The sequence below is a fragment of the Episyrphus balteatus genome, chromosome 4, assembly GCF_945859705.1.
Source record: "Episyrphus balteatus chromosome 4, idEpiBalt1.1, whole genome shotgun sequence".
Lineage (NCBI taxonomy): Eukaryota > Metazoa > Arthropoda > Insecta > Diptera > Syrphidae > Episyrphus > Episyrphus balteatus.
In genome coordinates, this window is record NC_079137.1 from 5,519,308 (window position 1) to 5,545,388 (window position 26,081).

The 26,081-nt window shown below is 33.7% G+C and overlaps 2 non-coding genes across 2 annotated transcripts; one reads left to right on the top strand and one right to left on the bottom strand.

Annotated features, from left to right (window-relative positions):
* Positions 1-7,935: 7,935 nt before the first annotated feature.
* Positions 7,936-8,007, bottom strand: Trnap-ugg (transfer RNA proline (anticodon UGG)). The gene has a single exon. It is a non-coding gene; the product is annotated as a tRNA-Pro (tRNA).
* Positions 8,008-24,582: 16,575 nt separating this feature from the next.
* Positions 24,583-24,654, top strand: Trnap-ugg (transfer RNA proline (anticodon UGG)). The gene has a single exon. It is a non-coding gene; the product is annotated as a tRNA-Pro (tRNA).
* Positions 24,655-26,081: the final 1,427 nt, after the last annotated feature.

Here is a 26,081-nt window from a genome sequence, read left to right on the forward strand (position 1 = left end):
TGAATTGAAAAAGAAATACATATACCAAATCGACTTGACTTGGCTTTTGTATCTATAAAACTGATGATTGTCTGTCAAATGAAACAAGATTAATGGACTCCGATTTAATAATTTCCAACTAAATTCCCAATTGGCATCGGAGAGGTGCGGTGGCGGTAGCACTTTAGTGATGGCGATGTCAGTGAATGTTTTTTTTTTTTTTCAAAGACACGATCAACTAGCAGCAAAGTTGTAATGCGTTGTGTGTGATGTGGTGTGCTGCGCTGCTGCTCTAAAGTTGCATGTTTCGCGCACTCAACTCCATTAAAGGTGGCACACCATCGCCTTTGCGGCAAAGCTAGCAATGCCACCAGACCACGCAAACTCTATTTTCTGTTTTAAGAAATAAAAAAAACGAGCGTTGATTGATATTGGTTACCTGGAATTGGCAGTGTACGACTAGTAGAAGTTGTAGTAGCACAACAGTTGGTATAGTCTGATGCCTCCAACCAACCATTCATCCATCCATCTATCCATCCATCCATCCATCTATCAGTCATGTGGCGTAGACTGATGGAGTGATGACTTCTAATTACAGTACGTGCGTATGGTTCCATGCGGCGGAGAGTAGAGCAGCAGCAGCAGCAGCAGCCACAACCATACAGTAGCTACTGGGAGCTGTGGAACTAGAGCTCGGAGCCACAAAGCCGAAGTCTGATCTCTGATAATGATGTGCGATGTCAGAGTCATGCTATGCCAATAGAAGTCCATGTTTCTCCATGAAGGCATTCGACCGTTGCGTCAGACGAACACACAATGGTTTCAATACCCCCTTTCCTGAAGCCTGATATCCATGTCGAAGCAGCCGACGATGTTGATGATGATGATGATGGTGGTGAGATGAAACAATGCTTTGGAAACACACAAAGAACACCCAATAACACAGACCCTAGCGATGTGCTATTAGTTTTGATTGACATGTTATGGTATCCGGAATATGGAACCGGGAACTAGAGACTCGAATTGAATATCGACACCACAGCAGGAGGCTGTTGTGCTGCAACATTTTGCGTTCTTTGTGATGCAACAAGGTAGTCGGTTTTTTTTTTTTCTTCTGTTGATTTCTCCTTAACCACTTTGGTGTAGGTAAAAAAAAAAAAAAAATTGGACCTGCATGCTTTGTGTTGGTTGGGTGGTTAGTGTTGCTTCAAGCTGTCAGTTTATGCTGTGGTTGCTGCAAATGCCTTCCAGTGTTACGCGTTTTGTTGATGTTCGGTGCTGATTACACTGAAATTATGATCCATTATTATTCACAATGGCAATTTGAGGAAGCCTTTTCTTGTAACATTGTTTTTTTTTTTGTTGTCGTCTTTTTTTCGCAAAAAAATCTTAAATTACTTGCGCTTACAATAGTTTACCACAAGTTATTTTATTGTTGTTGTGTTGCACGCATGAAAATACATGATTTTATGTGTTAATAATGTGTCTTCTAAGATGTCTCTACACAAAATCATCCATTAGACACATTATTTGATCACCTAGGTTAACAAATATTCCCATCTTTTTAATGGCCTTTGGTCAATTCTTAAGCTTTTATTGGGGGTCCTAATATCTTTATCTTTCTATTTTATGAATTAAGGAGCAAATTAGTAAGATTAGGACAAAACACTAATTCTTTTTTTCCCTTTTTTTTTAAATATTATTGGGTCCTTTAACATTATTAGTTCCATTTAAAACCTTTTCAGTTTCTGTACATTAAGGAAACACTGATAAAAAAAAATTTTTGAGACCTCTGAGACAACAACATTTTTTAAATCAAGGCCACCATTTAGAATGGTTTTATTGAGAAAGTACAATATTTCACAAAAAATTCTTACGAATAAGCAATATAATAAAAGCAGTGGCGTACGTTGAGTCGACGGGGCCCTGGGGCAAGACTAATTTTTAGGGCCCCTTTGATATTTATTTTAATGTTTTAATATGCTCGTAATGCACTTTGCTATACCTACTTACTTAAAATTTCTATCATACCTAATAGTAGTAAATACTTGTACTAGGGGCCGCCAAAATTAAATATTTAGAGACCCCTAAAATAAATTTTTTTTTTGCTTAGAATTGATAGTTCTTGGGGCCTCTGTTCTGAAGTTATATGTACACTTTTGATTTTCCATCATCAAACATAGTTTATTTCTTTTAGGGCCCCTGAAAAATTATTTTTAGGGCCTCAAAATTAAGTGCTTAGAGGCCTCTAAAATATAATATAACTTTTTTGGAGCCAAGAATTAATAAGTATTGGGGCCCTGATGTATTTATGTTGGGGCCCCTGAATTGATATTTAATTTTCCATTTGATTGTTTTGAACCACTGAAGTAATAGCTTTTGAGGATCCCCAAATAATATTTGTCATGTCATCAGAAAATTTGATGAATATTTTTGGGCTCCTTAGTAATAGATTTTGGGCATCCAAATTAATATTTGATTGCCTCTCAACTAACGGGGTTCGTGAAAAATTATGATATTGGGACCCATCATATAATATTTTTGGAGCCCCGGAGTCATATTTTTGTGGGGCTCCTAAAGTAATATTTAGTAATCCATCAACAAATGTAATTTAATTTAAAAAACAATTTTTTTTAATTTATTTTTTTTTTACGCCCTGAAGTAAAGGCTTTTGGGGCCCCTGTCCTGAAGTTGTGTTTTGCTTTTTTGGGGCCCCTAATGTATTATTTTTGGTTGCAAAGATTTTTCAAGTAATATTTTTTGGGGCCCTAAGATAAAATTATAATAAATTTTTCTTTTAAAAAAGCAGTTTATTTTTTTGGGGCCCTTGGGGTAACCTTTTTATTAAACATTACACTGAATGACATAATTTGTGTCCCTTGTATCCAAAGTGATTCAAATACATTTTAATTTACTTCGTAACTGAATCTATGCAAACAGTTTCCTTCTCTGCATTGTCTCCAGTGGGGGCCCTGGTCGGGGGCCCCTATCTCTGTGACTTATTAAATTTTTGAGAACAATTCAATAATTTATATTGATTCGTTAAAAAAACGGTTTTTTAAGACCCAAAAAAAAATATAAGAAATTCCATATTAAAAAGGTGAAATACTGCATTTTAATAACTGATAAATTATACAAGAATTTTATTATATGAAAAAAGTTGTTCGGATTTCTTGGACCCCAACCAAAATTAAGGTTTCTATTTGAAATAGAGCAGACAAAATTTAAGACCCCTAGTGCAACTTTATTGAATACTGTTCCGCTAGGTATGCCTACTAAGAACATTGTTTGTAGGTATACATATGTACTTCTCGTTTACGTTAATATTTTTCTGGGACCCCCTTCAAACAAATGTTTCTCTTAAAAAGTTGTAAGGTCTCGTGTCATTTACTTGACGAAACTTTTACGAAATATTTATAAACAAAAACTGAAACCTCATACCCATTAAAAACATCCTGTTTAGAACTTGATGTTTAAGTATTTACAAGCAAAATGTATGTAGTTGAGACCTCTGAAAATATTTTAAAGAGTGCAATATCTGTAATTCATTTATTTAATTAATCTCTTCACTCAAGTCAACCCCTACGACCCTGACGACTGAAAAAAAAAAATGTTGTAGAATTATGGTTCAGACCCTATTGATCTATTTTCATTTCATAGCATAGTTTCAAGTTGGCAATTTTCTACATATTAGTGGTAACAGCATTTATCAAGTAATAAGTTGTAAATTGTTTGAGACCTTTTGACAACTATTTTAAAATTCGAAATAGAGCGCCCTCTTAAATTTTGGGGCCCTGAGAAAGCACTTCCTTGCCCTTTCACAAAATCCGCTTTTGTATAGACATTTCTGTATCCTATTTCCTGTTTATTTTTAGCACCTTTTTTCTTTTTACGATCTTAGCAGTTACTTTGTCATTTTCTATTTTGTGGCATGGCATTTATCGTCGTATAGTCATTTTCGTTGTCGGCCTTTTGGGGTTTTTATTACAAATTGACATCATCTTTCTCTATATCCTCTCGCTGGATCAAAGTGAGTGCCAAATAAACGCCTCGTTATGACACATTTTCATCCCTTGTCGTCGTCGGTAGTATTTTCATTTATATTACAAAAAATATTGCATAGTCCAAAAAAGATGAGGGTAGGACATTTTTGTCTATATTTTTTTTTTCTTCACTCAAGCCCTCTCTGTTAGGTTTTGGTTGTTGTCGTCGTCGTCGTGTTGGCTAAAAGTGGTGGCATTTTTATTACCCATAAAAAAGAATGCTAGCAAAAATGCTAAAATTATGGATGAACATAGGAACGCAGCACTATCATCAAAGAAAATGGGAGGGGGGGGGGGGGGTTGCCAACCACCTCATATACCACTAAAGTATGCAAAGTGATGAGTATTTTTGGCTTGAAAACCCCTGCCATAATTATTTAGCTGGTTGCAAAGTGCAAAGTGGCACTCGTAAGTTTGCGAAATGTCAAAAAGAGATATTTATACTCTCTTTCTCTCTCTCTCACTCTCTGTCTGTTATGCCTACTTCGCAGAAAAAAAGGAGGTGAATCAGGGTTGTGGGTGATTTTTTTTTATGGGCTTCTCTTGGTCTAGTAACCAGGACGAGTTTTCGGTAGCCACATTAAACGTTACTTTACGACTTCTCATAAATTTAGATTATTTTCGCACTGAAAAGGAATTTTATTCGCCCTCATTTCTGCAAAGTTTATAGGTGCTGGTTTAGATTGTTATGACATTTATCGTTTTCACTAAAAAAGACAAAATTAATATTTAAGACCCTTAGACGGCAATGAATATTTAATTTGTAACGCAAACGTAACGTTTGCATTGAAATAAAAAAAAGTCGTGCTATAAAGTCATATCAATTATTCTCTTGTGCCAATAAGAATATCCATCCCATCACGCATATCATAATTGGGGGAGAAATAAATAGAAAGAAAAAAATCCTCAAAAGACACAATTCATGTCCTTAATGATCCTTGATGATAGTTTTTTCCCATTCTTCGCCATAGTTGCGGGAGGATGAATTATTATAAATACCTTGGAGGTTACTATATATTTTTTTGAATCATCATCGAAATTGTTGTTTTTTTGTGTGTGTGTGTGTTAGTTCGCTTTGCAATAAAGTATATTATATCCTTGTGAAAGAATAATGACTGTTCTGCCATCTCGTGGCAAATAACCATTCATCAAGCATTCCAAATTACAGACATTTCACTTTGACTTGCACGCTTCGGCTGCTCGAATAAGCGGCTCTGTGTGGCTGTATAACTATGCCTTGGAATACTGTGCGGCACAAAACAGACTAACTTGGACCCGCTGATGGTGTGTTCTTTTGGGTTCAAATATACAGAGCCAAGTTCTTCTCGCCAACCAAATTCGTTTGCACCAATTTCATGGCAATCGAAATGGTACAAGGCGAGGCGATGCGACGCCAGTTGTGTGTTCTGCGTTGCATCGTAAATAATCGGGCAATTCTGCAAAATATCGCTCTTCCCCCATCTCCCTTCTCTCTCTCTCTGATGACTGCTCCCTATGGCAATCCATTGAGAAGGGATATAATTCTATAGACAGAGAGAGACCAGGGCGGGAAAAGTGTTCATTTTCGAATGCCATGACTATAATTTTTCCATTTCGCATTTTATATATCCTTGCGAAGGAATGAGAAGAGGGGGGTTGGCTGTTTTTGAGAATTTATAGGTTATGGTTATGAAGTCGCTTTTTGCTGTCTGTTCGTAGACGACCCTCTCTGGAGCTTGGTGGTGCTGTCTTGTAAGTAAGAATTATGTGCCATTTAACGTTTTTATTTGATCGCTGATTGCCTCGGCCTTAAGGTCTCTCATTAACGTATCCTTAATTTAGTAGTCTCTTTCGGTTAAGGCTTAGGGAATATTTGAAAGAGAGAGCATAAATCAGGTTACAAGAGCAAAATGAAAAATTGTCTCCGTGGATGTTGTTGAATTCGTCATGGAGAGTTAAACATTAGCTATCTGCGGTTGTTTGAAAGAATACATGTGTTAATGTGCAGCCTTGAGGAACCTCATTCTTTTATAACAACATTCTCATTAATTTTCATCTCTCTCATTGGTATGGTGTATGCTAAAATAATGGTTTGGACATAGGAAAATCATGTATCATTGTGACGTGTGTGTTAATTGCTCAACAATTTAATAGCACCCACCATTTTAGCTCAGTTATATTTGCAACAAAAATACCAACCCTCATTCACTCTCATACCACATTTATATACCTACTCGCACTACAACGCCTTCTCTTTGCTTTAGTATCCTGTGCTGTTTGCAGTTAATCAAAATATCAAATTAACTGTCGTGTCTATGGGGCATAAATCAGCACTGAAGTTGGAGTTTAAATTTATGCATATGTCAAACTGTTGAACAAGTTGGTTGGTTTTTTGGTTCTCTGTGTGTGTTTGTATATTATATTTTCAGAGTATAGGTATGAGTATGTAGAAGAGTTTTACAGTGAGGTATTAAAAGGTATAAAAAAGGTATAACGAATAGAGGTGGCTTTTTTGTGTGAGAGTGTTATTTATTTGAAAATATAATAAAACACTGAGGATTGAGAGTTTTAAGACCCTTTTTGGTTTTGGACTTGATTTTTTGAGATGCTGTTCAAATGCATGCATGCAGATTTGTGAAATTTCTTAGAATTGAAACCTCAAAGACCCATAGCTGAGAAATCCATTTCATAAAGAGGAATTCTTGAAAAACTTTAGCTCAGAAATGAAAATTTGAAAACCTTATAACCAGAACTTCAAAATCCTTAAAACTAAAAATTTCGAAATTTTGGTAAATTTTTAATTCCACGCGATTTTAAGATTTTTTAAAAGAAAGGAGATTACTCATTTTTCTATGGAGCCTGGGCCCAGGGTGCACACCAACGAGACTAGTATCAAATGAAAGCTTATATTGACCTCTATTAGTAAACCAAATATTTTAAAAATTTGTTTTGGGCATTTCGAGATATTTGAGTCTGAAGTTGGGTACGAAAAAATCGGTTCGAAACAAACCTTCATAGCATCCGAAGTATAAGACCTAGAAAAACAATTTTGGTACCAAATGAAAGGCTTAAGTAATACCTTTCGACTGATACTATATGTTTTTCCTATGCTCAGTATTTTTGTATATAATGGTTCTTAGATTTTTTTTTGAAAAAAATTCCTTAAGACTGATTTCTACGACTGATATCTAGAAAAAAAAGTTATGACATACACTTTTTTTTACACCAATGCAATTTTCAATCAATAACTTTTTATTTCATATACATAAAAGTAACATTACTTCAAACAAAATTATATTTAAACAAGTTCAGACTCAAATATCTCGAAATCCCCAACACCAATTTTGAAAATATTTGGCTGACTAATATAGCTCAATATAAGTTAACTGAAATTTTCTGACTGCAGTTGAATTGAATGAAATTCTCATAGACTTGGTTGAGGTTATAAAATTTTGAACGAACTGACATTTTGTTTGATTGCACTTTTGTTTGTCGTGTGATTTTGTTAATAGATGTCGAGATTTGTTGGATATGATTGCGAAATCAAGTATTGACCATTAGAAGTTCTAAAAAATAGGTTGAAAATGATTCAAAAGGAAAGAGATGCAACAGAAAACTTCTGATTTGGCTTTTGGCCTTAAAACGTAGACCCTGATAAATTTAAGACTTTTCATCTTATTATTTCTCAGAATAGATAAAAAAAAAGTTCGTGTGTTGTTTTGGCAAATTAAAAAATACAGCTTCTAACTATGGATTTAGTGCAGCAGTCATTTTCCTTCCAGGACCAGTTAGTATGACACTTTTTATTTAAATCTTTGCAAAAGGTGATTGTTTAATTCTTCATCCTTTTTAAGACTTACTCTTTTAGTGCATACAAAAATCTGTATAAAATTGTATGTGTTTGCAAAAAGCATACACTAAAAAGAATACATCTGGGCTCATCCGGGATTTGAACCCGGGACCTCCCGCACCCAAAGCGGAAATCATACCCCTAGACCAATGAGCCAGTTGGTAAATTATCAAGAAATTCTATATTTTCAACTCGAAATCAATAGAAAAATGTTATCAAAAACAACTAAACATGATCATTTAAGTCTTTCAACTCAAACTACTGAATAAACATTGACATATCTATGAGCACAAACACAAAATTGAATTTGTCCGAGAGGAGGGACAGGTTTATTATAAATATTCAAATTGCCATCATGCAAGGCTTAACACACAACTTTAATTAATTGCTCAACAGCTGTGTATATATTTCAACCCGGCCAACAAGAGTCTTAACAAAAATGATGAAAGTTTTCAAGTGAAAATACATAAATCCAAATTCATATCTCTATGGGATCTCATCTACAATTTATTATTTCTTATACCATAGAGTAGAATACGCACTAAATTAAACCAACTATGCGAAACTCTACGCATCACGCAAACAAACAGACCGCAACGATTAACTTGAAAATCCGCATTAAAATAAATCAATCATACAAATTTTTTTATATTTTTTTGAAATTTATGAAAAAAACCACTACAAAAACAATTGTGCGAGATGGTTGGAAAACTTTCCACACACAACTGTGTTTACCCTAATAACCCCCAACCAGCTTTTCAGCCATTTATCAAATCATAAATTTCTCGGCGCTGAATTGAATTGGCCTGGGCCCATTGTTTCGTGCGATAATCTCCATGCATTTATAATTTTTCTCTCTCGTCGTTGGCAGAATTATGACGACAGCTCGCAAAGCCTCGAAGACTCCAACAAGACTGTGTGCCACACAATTCAGCCTTCACCCCTCTGCAACTTCAGTAGCAAACACACATATAAAATGAGAATTTGTGTTTATATAGAGGAGAGCTCATGATGCATTTATGTGTGTTTTTTTTTTTTGAGAGGAGTTCGGAGGAGGTGCTGGCTGGGGTGGCAGCAGCTATGGAAACAGGATGAAGACGAGGAAGAATTATGATGCAGCCAACGCACATTCAACGTTCAACGTGCCATTAATCGTATCCATCACTCCTCGGGTAATATGCATAAATTCCAAATCACAATCGAGCACGCACTTTAGAGAGAGAGTGAGAGAAGAGGAGAGCCTTTTATGCCGTACCCGAAAACCGAAACCCATGAAGCAAGCGAGATTCCATATTCATTCACCAGAGTTCCCCTTCGCCTTTTGCTGAGACTCCAAACCAACCAACTAGCTGGATGGAGAGTCCAAAATCTAAAGCCAGAGCCAACAGCAAATGCAATTTCCGCTTGGAAGAGTTGGGCTACAAAATCCATGCTGCTGTTAATGCTGGCTTAAATAATTGACAGTGCATTTGCAACATGCAAAATGTTGTAGGAGGGAATAAGTGGTAGAGGGTGATGGTGGTTGGACAAGCATTATAATAAATTAATTATGCTATTCCATGTGTGGCTCTTAAGCGCTAAGATGGAGAACTGCCTATCCATCAAGGTTTGCTGTTGATGTTGCTGGCTCTGGCTGTTGCAAGTGGAGCGTTTGATGGATTCATTATGAAAGCCATGCGATCCCAGGGACGATCGACGTTCTAGTATGCACTCTCTGCCAAAGCCCCTTTTCGGCGAACAATATACACATACTTTGTCTTACCTTTTGTACGTACGTCGTCACTTATGCCAGCTACTGTGCAGAATATAGCAGCTATAAGCTTTGTAGCGTGCAGATGGATGGCATCTAATATTCATCATAGAAACAGGGATGAATTTGTTTGAATAAATAAGTGGGCGCTGAATAGTGTAGAAGGTGTTTAAGGCACTGTTTCTTAACAGATCTAAAAATTAATGCTTTTTTATTTAAATGAAGAAGTGCCTTGAAAAAGTCATGTCTCATGATCCGTTCCTAAAAATGATTTTTATAGATTTTGAAAACTGTAGGTACTTAATTTTGTTAGAGGTTTAGTTCTTCAAGGAATGAATTATTTCATACAGACCCTGAAAACAAAAAGTCTCCGTACATTAATAAATTTTTCATGTAAGCCTTTCCAAAATCAGAAGAATTATATGAAGCAAGTTAACTTTAAGAAGACTGTTTTTTGTACACGATTTTTGAATTTTTTTCAAAAAAACGATTTTAATCCGTGGTAAATAATAAATAAAAATCAATTTTCTCTTCAAAACAAATTCGATCGAATAACGTCTTTACTCGCCAGATTAGAATTTCGATATTTCGATATTTTTTTTTTCTATATTTAGACGAAGTTTTGACCATAATTCACTGAATTTTGACTAAAAACTGTAAAAATAATTCTAAAAAATATGTTTAAACTAAATTTATTCCCTTGAAAGTAAAAAATTTAAAATGTGGACTTCGTTTACCCTTTTTCAGTTTTCCGCCAATTTTTACCATGAAAAACTGTTTTTTAGTTAAAAATTTGTAAAATAATTTTTAAGGCATTATTAAAACCTTCTAAAACATTTAGATAAATCAAAAAAAAAAAAAACCGATTTTGAAATAATACCAACATTTTAACATCGGAATTTTAGCAATGTGTTTTTAATATAACCAGCTTCTGCTTCTGGTATAAAAATATTTTTGCTAAAAAGATACAAAAAATAATGAAAAAAATAGGGCAAATATTGGACATCGAAACTGTACGGAGACCTCAGAGGCGTAGCTGCTGCTGTATCAGCTGTATCAAGACGTTTATAAAAGAATTCACATAAATCTATAAACCTCAAATAAAACTTGATTAATAAAGGAGGGGTATTGGGGAGTCGAATTCCATTCGTATACGGAGAAAGAATAAGGTGTGAACCACCTTATTTCTGGTACATTTGACTTTAATGTAAAGTTAAAATAGGGATGACTCCCCAATAAAATGAAATTTACCTTACTTTTCTAGTAAATTTATAGCTTATGATTAACTTTACAGTAAAGCCTTTTTTTTTGTATGAATTCTTAATAGAAATTACTAGAAAGTTAGGTACATATTTTACCTTACTATAAGGCTGAAAATATTGATTTTTAAAGTAAATTGAACTTCTCTATGGAAGGTATATAATTTAATAACAGATTGGATCAAATAAAGTCAATTTCATTTTAATTGATGACATTTTTCTAAATAAAATTGTATGCATCTATCTTACAAAAATTAATTAAAATAAAAAAAAAGGTTTGTAATTATTGAAAAACATACCTGGTAAATCCTCAAAGCCATTTAGGAGTTCGTACGTATGACCCTGTTATGTTTTTCAATAATTACAAAAATCACCTTTTTTATTTTAATTAATTTTTGTAAGATAAATGCATACAATTTTATTTATACAAATATAGTCAATAAAAATGATATTGACTTTAAATTTTTTGAGCGTAAGTGTAACTCATGGGACATGTCTCATGAGACAAGTCTCATGGGAAATGTCTCATATCTCTTGAAACATTTCTCATGAGACATGTCCAATGAGTTATTTCTCATGAGACATGTCCAATGAGAAATGTCTCGAGAGAAATGTCTCGAGAGAAATGTCTCGAGAGAAATGTCTCATGGTAAATGTCTCATGATAAATGTCTCATGATAAATGTCTCATGATAAATGTTTCACGATAAATGTCTCATGAGGAATGTCTCACGATAAATGTGTCCCGATAAATGTCTCTCGATAAATGTCTCATGAGGAATGTCTCACGATAAATGTCTCATGATAAATGTCTCGAGATAAATTTCTCATGATATATGTCTCATGATAAATGTCTCATGATTAATGTCTCATGATAAATGTCTCATGAGGAATGTCTCACGATAAATGTCTCACGATAAATGTCTATCCACAAATGTTTATCGACAAATGTCTATCCACAAATGTCTATCGACAAATGTCTATCCACAAATGTCTATCGACAAATGTCTATCGACAATTGTCTATCAACAAATGTCTATCGACAAATGTCTATCCACAAATGTCTATCCCCAAATGTCTATCCACAAATGTCTATCCACAAATGTCTATCGACAAATGTCTATCGACAAATGTCTATCGACAAATGTCTATCGACAAATATCTATCGATAAATGTCTATCCACAAATGTCTATCGACAATTGTCTATCAACAAATGTCTATCGACAAATGTCTATCCACAAATGTCTATCCACAAATGTCTATCAACAAATGTCTGTCCACTAATGTCTATCCACAAATGTCTATCCACAAATGTCTTTATACAAATGTCTATCCACAAATGTCTATCCACAAATGTCTTTCCACAAATGTCTATCCACAAATGTCTATCGTTAAATGTCTATCGACAAATGTCTATCCACAAATGTCTATCCACAAATGTCTATCCACAAATGTCTATCGACAAATGTCTATCGACAAATGTCTATCGTTAAATGTCTATCGACAAATGTCTAGCCACAAATGTCTATCCACAAATGTCTATCCACAAATGTCTATCGACAAATGTCTATCGACAAATGTCTATCGACAAATGTCTATCGACAAATGTCTATCGACAAATGTCTATCCACAAATGTCTATCCACAAATGTCTATCCACAAATGTCTATCAACAAATGTCTATCCACAAATGTCTATCCACAAATGTCTATCGTTAAATGTCTATCCACAAATGTCTATCCACAAATGTCTATCCACAAATATCTATCCACAAATGTCTATCGACAAATGTCTATCGACAAATGTCTATCGACAAAAGTCTATCCACAAATTTCTATCCACAAATGTCTATCGTTAAATGTCTATCCACAAATGTCTATCCACAAATGTCTATCCACAAATGTCTATCCACAAATGTCTATCGACAAATGTCTATCGACAAATGTCTATCGACAAATGTCTATCGACAAATGTCTATCGACAAATGTCTATCGACAAATGTCTATCGACAAAAGTCTATCCACAAATGTCTATCCACAAATGTCTATCCACAAATATCTATCGACAAATGTCTATCGACAAATGTCTACCCACAAATGTCTATCCACAAATGTCTATCCACAAATGTCTATCGTTAAATGTCTATCGACAAATGTCTAGCCACAAATGTCTATCCACAAATGTCTATCGACAAATGTCTATCCACAAATGTCTATCCACAAATGTCTATCGACAAATGTCTATCGACAAAAGTCTATCCACAAATGTCTATCGACAAATGTCTATCGTTAAATGTCTATCGACAAATGTCTATCCACAAATGTCTATCGTTAAATGTCTATCGTTAAATGTCTAGCCACAAATGTCTATCCACAAATGTCTATCCACAAATGTCTATCCACAAATGTCTATCGACAAATGTCTATCCACAAATGTCTATCCACAAATGTCTATCCACAAATGTCTATCGACAAATGTCTATCGACAAATGTCTATCCACAAATGTCTATCCACAAATGTCTATCCACAAATGTCTATCAACAAATGTCTATCCACAAATGTCTATCCACAAATGTCTATCGTTAAATGTCTATCCACAAATGTCTATCCACAAATGTCTATCCACAAATGTCTATCCACAAATGTCTTTCCACAAATGTCTATCCACAAATGTCTTTCCACAAATGTCTATCCACAAATGTCTATCGTTAAATGTCTATCCACAAATGTCTATCCACAAATATCTATCCACAAATGTCTATCGACAAATGTCTATCGACAAATGTCTATCGACAAAAGTCTATCCACAAATGTCTATCGACAAATGTCTATCGTTAAATGTCTATCGACAAATGTCTAGCCACAAATGTCTATCCACAAATGTCTATCGACAAATGTCTATCCACAAATGTCTATCCACAAATGTCTATCGACAAATGTCTATCGACAAATGTCTATCCACAAATGTCTATCCACAAATGTCTATCCACAAATGTCTATCAACAAATGTCTATCCACAAATGTCTATCCACAAATGTCTATCGTTAAATGTCTATCCACAAATGTCAATCCACAAATGTCTATCCACAAATATCTATCCACAAATGTCTATCGACAAATGTCTATCGACAAAAGTCTATCCACAAATGTCTATCCACAAATGTCTATCCACAAATATCTATCGACAAATGTCTATCGACAAATGTCTACCCACAAATGTCTATCCACAAATGTCTATCCACAAATGTCTATCGTTAAATGTCTATCCACAAATGTCTATCCACAAATGTCTATCGTTAAATGTCTATCCACAAATGTCTATCCACAAATGTCTATCCACAAATGTCTATCGACAAATGTCTATCGACAAATGTCTAGCCACAAATGTCTATCCACAAATGTCTATCCACAAATGTCTATCCACAAATGTCTATCCACAAATGTCTATCCACAAATGTCTATCGACAAAAGTCTATCCACAAATGTCTATCCACAAATGTCTATCCACAAATATCTATCGACAAATGTCTATCGACAAATGTCTACCCACAAATTTCTATCCACAAAAGTCTATCCACAAATATCTATCGACAAATGTCTATCGACAAATGTCTATCGACAAATGTCTATCCACAAATGTCTATCCACAAATGTCTATCCACAAATGTCTATCGACAAATGTCTAGCCACAAATGTCTATCCACAAATGTCTATCCACAAAAGTCTATCCACAAATGTCTATCCACAAAAGTCTATCCACAAATATCTATCGTTAAATGTCTATCGACAAATGTCTATCCACAAATGTCTATCCACAAATGTCTATCCACAAATATCTATCGACAAATGTCTATCGACAAATGTCTATCCACAAATGTCTATCCACAAATGTCTATCCACAAATGTCTATCGTTAAATGTCTATCAATAAATGTCTAGCCACAAATGTCTATCCACAAATGTCTATCGACAAATGTCTATCCACAAATGTCTATCCACAAATGTCTATCCACAAATGTCTATCGACAAATGTCTATCGACAAATTTCTATCGTTAAATGTCTATCGACAAATGTCTAGCCACAAATGTCTATCCACAAATGTCTATCCACAAATGTCTATCCACAAATGTCTATCCACAAATGTCTATCCACAAATGTCTATCCACAAATGTCTATCCACAAAAGTCTATCGACAAATGTCTATCGACAAATGTCTATCGTTAAATGTCTATCGACAAATGTCTATCCACAAATGTCTATCCACAAATGTCTATCCACAAATGTCTATCCACAAATGTCTATCCACAAATGTCTATCCACAAATGTCTATCAACAAATGTCTATCCACAAATGTCTATCCACAAATGTCTATCAACAAATGTCTGTCCACTAATGTCTATCCACAAATGTCTATCGACAAATGTCTATCGACAAATGTCTATCCACAAATGTCTATCCACAAATGTCTATCGACAAATGTCTATCGTAAAATGTCTATCCACAAATGTCTATCCACAAATGTCTATCGACAATTGTCTATCAACACATGTCTATCGACAAATGTCTATCCACAAATGTCTATCGACAAATGTCTATCGACAAATGTCTTTCCACAAATGTCTATCCACAAATGTCTATCCACAAATGTCTATCAACAAATGTCTGTCCACTAATGTCTATCCACAAATGTCTATCCACAAATGTCTTTCCACAAATGTCTATCGACAAATGTCTATCGACAAATATCTATCGATAAATGTCTATCCACAAATGTCTATCGACAATTGTCTATTAACAAATGTCTATCGACAAATGTCTATCCACAAATGTCTATCCACAAATGTCTATCAACAAATGTCTGTCCACTAATGTCTATCCACACATGTCTATCCACAAATGTCTTTCCACAAATGTCTATCCACAAATGTCTATCGCACAAATGTCTATCCACAAATGTCTATCGTTAAATGTCTATCGACAAATGTCTATCGACAAATGTCTATCGACAAAAGTCTATCGACAAATGTCTATCGACAAAAGTCTATCCACAAATGTCTATCGACAAATGTCTATCGACAAATGTCTATCAACAAATGTCTGTCCACTAATGTCTATCCACAAATGTCTATCCACAAATGTCTTTCCACAAATGTCTATCCACAAATGTCTATCGTTAAATGTCTATCGACAAATGTCTATCGACAAATGTCTATCGACAAAAGTCTATCGACAAATGTCTATCGACAAAAGTCTATCCACAAATATCTATCGACAAATGTCTATCCACAAATGTCTATCGACAATTGTCTATCAACAAATGTCTATCGAAAATGTCTGTCCACTAATGTCTATCCACAAATGTCTATCCACAAATGTCTATCCACAAATGTCTATCGACAAATGTCTATCGACAAATGTCTATCGACAAATGTCTATCGACAAATGTCTATCGACAAAAGTCTATCCACAAATGTCTATCGACAAAAGTCTATCCACAAATGTCTATCCACAAATGTCTATCCACAAATGTCTATCCACAAATGTCTATCCACAAACGTCTATCGACAAATGTCTATCGACAAATGTCTATCGACAAATATCTATCGACAAATGTCTCACGACAAATGTCAATCGACATGTGTCTCACTACAAATGTCTCACGACAAATGTCTCACGACAAATTTCTATTCACAAATGTCTATCCAAAAATGTCCATCGTTTAATGTCTATCGACAAATTTCTATCGACAAATGTCTGACTACAAATGTCTATCCACAAATGTCTATCCACAAATGTCTATCGTTAAATGTCTATCCACAAATGTCTATCGTTAAATGTCTATCCACAAATGTCTATCGACAAATGTCTATCCACAAATATCTATCCACAAATGTCTATCGACAAATGTCTATCCACAAATGTCTAGCCACAAATGTCTATCCACAAATGTCTATCCACAAATGTCTATCCACAAATGTCTATCGACAAATGTCTATCGACAAATGTCTATCCACAAATGTCTATCCACAAATGTCTATCCACAAATGTCTATCCACAAATGTCTATCCACAAATGTCTATCCACAAATGTTTATCATTAAATGTCTATCGACAAATTTCTATCGACAAATTTCTATCGACAAATGTCTATCGACAATTGTCTATCAACAAATGTCTATCCACAAATGTCTATCGTTAAATGTCTATCCACAAATGTCTATCCACAAATGTCTATCGTTAAATGTCTATCCACAAATGTCCATCCACAAATGTCTATCCACAAATGTCTATCGTTAAATGTCTATCCACAAATGTCTATCGTTAATTGTCTATCATTTGTGGGTAGACATTTGTGGGTAGACATTTGTGGATAGACATTTGTCGATAGACATATGTGGATAGACATTTGTCGATAGACATTTGTGGATAGACATTTGTGGATAGACATTTGTCTATAGACATTTGTGGATAGACATTTGTGGATAGACATTTGTGGATAGACATTTGTGGATAGACATTTGTGGATAGACATTTGTGGATAGACATTTGTGGCTAGACATTTGTGGATAGACATTTAACGATAGACATTTGTGGATAGACATTTGTCGATAGACATTTGTGGATAGACATTTGTCGATAGACATTTAACGATAGACATTTGTCGATAGACATTTGTGGATAGACTTTTGTCGATAGACATTTGTCGATAGACATTTGTGGATAGACATTTGTGTATAGACATTTGTCGATAGACATTTGTGGATAGACATTTGTCGATAGACATTTGTGGATAGACATTTGTGGATAGACATTTGTGGATAGACATTTAACGATAGACATTTGTGGATAGACATTTGTGGATAGACATTTGTTGATAGACATTTGTGGATAGACATTTGTGGATAGACATTTGTCGATAGACATTTGTGGATAGACATTTGTGGATAGACATTTGTGGATAGACATTTGTGGATAGACATTTGTGGATAGACATTTGTGGATAGACTTTTGTCGATAGACATTTGTCGATAGACATTTGTCGATAGACATTTGTCGATAGACATTTGTGGATAGACATTTGTGGATAGACATTTGTGGATAGACATTTAACGATAGACATTTGTGGATAGACATTTGTGGATAGACATTTGTTGATAGACATTTGTGGATAGACATTTGTGGATAGACATTTGTCGATAGACATTTGTGGATAGACATTTGTGGATAGACATTTGTGGATAGACATTTGTGGATAGACATTTGTGGCTAGACATTTGTCGATAGACATTTAACGATAGACATTTGTCGATAGACATTTGTCGATAGACTTTTGTGGATAGACATTTGTGGATAGACTTTTGAGGATAGACATTTGTGGATAGACATTTGTGGATAGACATTTGTGGATAGACATTTGTGGATAGACATTTGTGGATAGACATTTGTGGATAGACATTTGTGGCTAGACATTTGTCGATAGACATTTGTCGATAGACATTTGTGGATAGACATTTGTGGATAGACATTTAACGATAGACATTTGTGGATAGACATTTGTGGATAGACATTTGTGGATAGACATTTGTGGGTAGACATTTGTCGATAGACATTTGTCGATAGATATTTGTGGATAGACATTTGTGGATAGACATTTGTGGATAGACTTTTGTCGATAGACATTTTACGATAGACATTTGTCGATAGACATTTGTCGATAGACATTTGTGGATAGATATTTGTGGATAGACATTTGTGGATAGACATTTGTGGATAGACATTTAACGATAGACATTTGTGGATAGACATTTGTGGATAGACATTTGTTGATAGACATTTGTGGATAGACATTTGTGGATAGACATTTGTGGATAGACATTTGTCGATAGACATTTGTGGATAGACATTTTTGGATAGACATTTGTGGATAGACATTTGTGGATAGACATTTGTGGATAGACATTTGTGGATAGACTTTTGTCGATAGACATTTGTCGATAGACATTTGTCGATAGACATTTGTGGATAGACATTTGTGGATAGACATTTGTGGAAAGACATTTGTGGATAGACTTTTGTCGATAGACATTTGTCGATAGAAATTTGTCGATAGAAATTTGTGGATAGACATTTAACGATAGACATTTGTGGATAGACATTTGTGGATAGACATTTGTTGATAGACATTTGTGGACAGACATTTGTGGATAGACATTTGTGGATAGACATTTGTCGATAGACATTTGTCGATAGACATTTGTCGATAGACATTTGTGGATAGACATTTGTGGATAGACATTTGTGGATAGACATTTGTGGATAGACATTTGTGGATAGACATTTGTGGATAGACATTTGTGGCTAGACATTTGTCGATAGACATTTAACGATAGACATTTGTCGATAGACATTTGTCGATAGACATTTGTGGATAGACATTTGTGGATAGACATTTGTGGATAGACATTTGTCGATAGACATTTGTGGATAGACATTTGTGGCTAGACATTTATTGATAGACATTTAACGATAGACATTTGTGGATAGACATTTGTGGATAGACATTTGTGGATAGACATTTGTGGATAGACATTTGTGGATAGACATTTGTTGGTAGACATTTGTCGATAGACATTTGTCGATAGATATTTGTGGATAGACATTTGTGGATAGACATTTGTTTCTAGACATTTGTCGATAGACATTTAACGATAGACATTTGTCGATAGACATTTGTCGATAGACATTTGTCGATAGACATTTGTGGATAGACATTTGTGGATAGACATTTGTGGATAGACATTTGTGGATAGACATTTAACGATAGACATTTGTGGATAGACATTTGTGGATAGACATTTGTGGGTAGACATTTGTCGATAGACATTTGTCGATAGATATTTGTGGATAGACATTTGTGGATAGACATTTGTGGATAGACTTTTGTCGATAGACATTTGTCGATAGACATTTGTCGATAGACATTTGTCGATAGACATTTGTGGAAAGACATTTGTGGATAGACTTTTGTCGATAGACATTTGTCGATAGAAATTTGTCGATAGAAATTTGTCGATAGACATTTAACGATAGACATTTGTGGATAGACATTTGTGGATAGACATTTGTGGATAGACATTTGTGGATAGACATTTGTCGATAGACATTTGTGGATAGACATTTGTGGATAGACATTTGTGGATAGACATTTGTGGATAGACATTTGTGGATAGACATTTGTCGATAGACATTTGTGGATAGACATTTGTGGATAGACATTTGTGGATAGACATTTGTCGATAGACATTTGTCGATAGACATTTGTCGATAGACATTTGTGGATAGACATTTGTGGATAGACATTTGTGTATAGACATTTGTGGATAGACATTTGTGGATAGACATTTGTGGATAGACATTTGTTAATAGACATTTGTGGCTAGACATTTGTCGATAGACATTTGTGGATAGACATTTGTGGATAGACATTTTTTAAGGCTGGTTTTCGGATAAAATAGTTACAAGGACCCTAAAAAAATCATAAAACCATGAAAAAAAACATTAATTTCACCAGAAAAAAGGATTCTATGAGCATTTTTTAAAAATGACATAGAACCTTTTTATGAAAAAGTTTGTAAACAAATTTGAAAAAAGGTTCTATGTTCAACATAGAACCTTATAGTTATAAAGAGCTTACATGTAATAAATGGATTTTATATGAAGAAAAAACTAACTTCATCGTGAAATAGGCTTTTATTTAATTTAATTTTATTTAAATTTTGCACAAAACAGTCAAATTCTAATTTTAATAATAGAAAGAAATACCACAAATCACGTTGTTGCATTTGTAGAAAACAACAATTCCTGCTTTTGTTGAATTAGGTACACAGAAAAAAGACATGCTAAAAACAATTAGAATTTGTATTAAATCAATCGGATTTTGGCATGCTTTTTGCCAAAAAGACAGTCGTCTTAAAACAGTCATATACTGTGCAAAATATATGCCAAAAAAAAAAATGAAAGTTTGTTTAATATTTTAATTTTAATAAAAATGCACATAAAATTATTAAAAAAATCATTTCAATCTTAGTAGGTATCTACACTTAAATTTTCTTTAAAAGTTAATTCTTGTTAAAATGAAGTTCACTTTGATTTAAGCAAAGTTTAAACAAATTTTACTTATTTTTATTAGAAATCTTATTAATTTAAGAGGATTGGATTATAGAGGAATTTACGTAAGTAAATTTGCTTCAAGTTAAAAAAAAGTTTTATTCGATGAAACTATTAAAAGAAATAAACTAATATAATTGTAAAGATGAATAACGAAGAGTTCACTTCGCACGGGTCGTTTGAACGCGACACTACTCGAAGTGTCTTGCACTCCATATGTTTTGATGCAGAAATGTTCCTTGGGGTCTAAATAGTAAGAAAAAAGCTTTTTTAAAATTTTCTATCGAGCTATTCGTTTTTTATGAGCTTAATAAGTTATGAAAAAACGTACTTTTACGTACTTTTCACACGTTTTTGTTAATAACTCTGTTAATAATATGGTAGAAACTCAAATAATGGCTCTATTTTTAGAAGAAATATGCCTCTTTTTAACGGCATTTCAATCAAATTAGTGGCATTTTTAGATCTTCAGATATTCGAATATAAGTCCGTTCATTTTTTCTGCCCAATTGGATTTCACTAATTAAAAAGTTTTTTTTTATAGAAGTCAGACTATACTTTTCTAATGGTTTTTCGTATGCTGAACTCGAATCCGAAGTCAAAAAAATTCAATCACATCAAGTTTTTGAGATATTACCGTTAGAAAATCAAAAAAACCCTTTTTTAACAGTTTTTGAGGTTATGTCATCTTGCGTGATAATTTTTTATAATTACATTTGTAGCGGTTTCTTAAAGAACTAAGTTTCTTCTTTTTAAATCCGTTTAAATCATTTCGATATCGCTTTTCTTCTCCGAGAAATCCTAAAATCAATTCAACATGTTTGGTGAATATTCTCTATGAAAAAAAATCTTATGTTCGTTTGGGTTTCATGGCAAATCGCAAAAAATGTTTGCATTCCTTTAAGTTTTTTGGTAAGTTTATGGGTAAAAAAATCGAAATTCTTTTTTTCCTCCGTCCTCCGCTTCGCAATTTTCCATTTTTACATCAAGCTTCTACGAAAAAAAAATATTTTTTTTTATTAATTGACTTTTTACATATTCTTGTAGAAAATTGAACGTTCTACAAAAAAGGCCTTCTACACTTTTTTCAATTATCTAACCGTTTAGTAGATATTTGAGGTCCAAAAATCGAGAAAATCTTTAAAATTTAGTTTTTTGTTCTTAATTTTGTAAAAAATTGAAAAATTATAATAATCAAACGCGCATGACATATTCTTGTAGAAAACAGATTGCTTCACAGAAAAGGTCTTATTAACTTTTTTCATTAATCTAACCATTCTAAAGATATTCGAGGTCAAAGTTAAAAAAAAAATTATAAAAACAATTTTTACTTTTAAAAATTTTCCAATTCACTGAAACTTTATTATTTTCAAATTAACAAGATGTATTCTTGTAGGGGCTTAAACGTTCTACAAAAAATTGCTTGGCATCAAATTGATTGCTTTAACCTTTTTTGTAGAGCGTTAAATTTTCTACAAGAATATGTAAAAAAATTTGCTAAAAAGTCAATTAATAAAAAAATTATTTTTTTTTTTTCGTAGAAGCTTGATGCAAAAATGGAAAACTGCGAAGCGGAGGACGGAGGAAAAAAAGAATTTCGATTTTTTTCTGACCCACAATAGTGACAACCCCAAACCAAATCCAACCCTGTGCTGTATAATAAAGAGGTGTAATATTCATGTACGCGCGAATTTTTAATTAGTTTTCTTGGAAATTAAATTGTTTAACTAATGGCTTATTTTCATAACAATGCCGACCATCAGTGTGGTGTTGGCTTGGTACTGATACCTTCTCATTTTTTTTTTTATAAAGAAGACTTTGCGCGGTGCATTTTTTTGCGCTTGCTTGTTGTTGATAGTGTGCCTGTGCTGCACCATAATACTGCTTAAAATAATTTTAAGCATTTTCTATTATAATGCATTGCATTGAATGTGTTGTATATTCATACTCGTAATAGTTATTAAATAGGCAGACATTGCTGCAGTGTTTTTGTCTGGTATAGGTACGCGCGCGTTCCTTGAAAAATGAAATTCCAGCGAAGTAATGTTTATGGCCATTTGCACAAACTTACAATAAATTATAAGTTTTTTTTTGGTTTGTTTGTTGTGTTTTTTTCTTGAACCATAACTAACATTATTATTGTTGATTTATGGGCGTTGAATACACATATAATAATAAAGTGTTCATTATACATTTTTACTATGTGGGTGCTTTTGGCTTGTGCGATGGGTAAAGGTTTTTTTGTTCTTGTTTGAAGGAAGGCTAAGAATTGCATTGTGCTATATTTGGTGAAAATTCACGGAAGAAATTTTATTCTTAGAAAATGTTTGATAATAAAATTTAAATAGTGCAACAGAAAAGTGTTGCATGCTGGCAGAAAAAGGCATTAACATAAAATTGTTAGCCTATTTTTGGGAACAACTGAAAATGTAGATAGAGAAAATGGGAAATTAGGTGCTTGCTAAATGCGAATAAATAAATCAGAAGTTTCGAAATGAATTTTGGATTTTTAAAAAAGGAACCTTTACAGCAAAAATAGAATAGAAATTTTTGTTTTCACTAATTTATCAAACTTAAAATGATTCTTTTTAGTAAAAACATATAAAAAGAAGGTGCAAAGCTACGAAACACCTTGCGAAATGATTAATGACTGTAAAAATAAAGATGCGAAGCTATATTTTTCGTGATGTGGAGAGTTTCAGAACAAAATGCAACGCAAACGTTTGCAATGCTATGAAAAAAAGCTCAAAAATGTAATGAAAGTGCAAAATGCGAAAATATTCCTTTCAATAGATTTTTTTGAATAATTTCTGTAATGGCAGACAATACTGAGAACTATTATACAAAATTCTTAGCTTAGTTTTTAAAACAATTTTTTAACTTAAAATTTGAAAAACTTAATGGCAAGCAAACCAATTTGCGAATGGCTTGTTTCCGAGGAAAAAAAAAACGATTTTTTTTTCCGTGCGAGGTTAAATGCAAAGTCGAGCACAAATAAATTATTCTTGAGGATCCGGACAGAATAGGAGAACTTAAAAAATATACTTCAAAAATGAGTTTGCAAAAGGAAATAAGCCATTGAAATATGTAGGTATTGCAAATTTTTAAGGGAACCAGGATAATTTGAATAATATTGCAAAATTAAGACTAAAATAATGCCTTTGCGAACATATTGACACAAAATTTCATGATTGAGAAATAATTTGTTTGCGAAACTGGCGAAAAGAGAAAAAAAGTTGTGATAGGCGATATCTGGTTAATAAATTTTGTAGCAGTAGTTTTGTTGATTTTATTAACAACAGCTGCACAATCAATCCGAACAAATATTCAACGTGTGTCTTAAGTCTTTATGTCAACTTGAATAGAAATAGGTAAATCAGCTTTTGACAAATTTAAAATTTTGATCACAGAAATGTTAGTATTTATTTAACTGTTTCTTAGCATGAGCGCTCATAGTTGTCATGGTTAAAGCTTAAATAAAACTGAAATTTTATTTCCAATTATTTTTCCATAATATTTTAATCGATTACACAAAATTTCTTTATAATTCTTCAACTGGCTCATTGGTCTAGGGGTATGATTTCCGCTTTGGGTGCGGGAGGTCCCGGGTTCAAATCCCGGATGAGCCCTTGTGAGATTGTTTTTTGTGTACCCTTTTTGTCACAACATAAAATTTTATACGGGCTTTTGTATGCACTGAAAAAATGGTTATGTTTTAGGTTTTGAAAAAAAAAAAATGAATAACTAAAAAATCATCTTTTTTATCGCATATGTTGCATCTTTTTTATTTTATATCATTTTCAATGTAAGTTTTAGAACTTCTAATGGTCAAAACTTCATTTCGCAATCATAATCAACAATTCTTGACATTTATTTGCAAAATCACACGACAAACAAACGTGCAATCAAACAAAATGTCAGTTCGTTCAAAATTTTATAACCTCAACCAAGTCTATGAGAATTTCATTTAACTCAACTGCAGTAAGAAATTTTCAGTTAACTTCATGAAATATATCAAAACCAAACCTTCTCATGTTCAGATGAACTGTCACATTTTATGTTAAAATAACTTTGACACATGACATATTAGCAGCTGCTTTTTTTTGTTTTTCCTGTCTTCTCTCTCGATTTGTAATTCATATTTAACTTCTCCTGTGCTGCCGCTGCATTGTGTGTTACATGTGTTGATTGATCGAGTAGTTATTTTCTTCATTCGTTTTTCTGTTTTAATTCTCTCTGTTTTCATTTTCATCACACTTTTGACAGGTACACACACACCAAGGAGAGGGCAGAAAAATATTGCATGACTCAGAAAATGTGCTTGCCGCACATCAATAAAGTCAAAACATGATCAACTAAGGCAAAGCAAAAAAAAAAAGTCATTCAACCAACTTCATGACACAAGATGTAACCCTTGGTTATTATTATTGTATTATAAGTTGCATGTGGCATGACAGACACAGACTGGATGTTCTCTTACCACGTTTAGCTTTTAAAGCCGACAACGACGACTTCCAAGTTAAACAGATTGACACCGTCGGGTATACAGAGTGACAGGTATTAATGAGCAATGGCGGTCAAATAAATCATTTTGTTGAAAAGATTGACAGGCTTAGAGACAAGCTGGACAGAATGACAGTTCGTGTCATTAAAAGCGTTTGTGTGTTTCTGTGTGTGACACTTTTGCTGTACACACGTATGCCCTCAGTTGTGCTAAAAGCGGTCTTTCTTTCTTTCTTTCTTTTATTCGACCACGACGACCGACGACGACAGCGACAACGATAATAACTACAATTGATGAATGTCTGTGTTTGTTTTTGTCTGGAGTAGTTGTCAAACTTGTTGATCGATTTTAGTTGCGTGCTCACGCAAAACTATGTCGCGATAGGTGCATGTTCAGTTCATTGCTCATGCTCATTTGAATTTTCTATCTCCATTACTTCCTACATTGTAAAAGTGACATTGGCGGCGACGAAGCTGACTCGGCAGCGTGTTAACTTTACTTCCAATCAACAAAGAAATTATGTGGAATCCATTCCACACCGACATTCTGAAT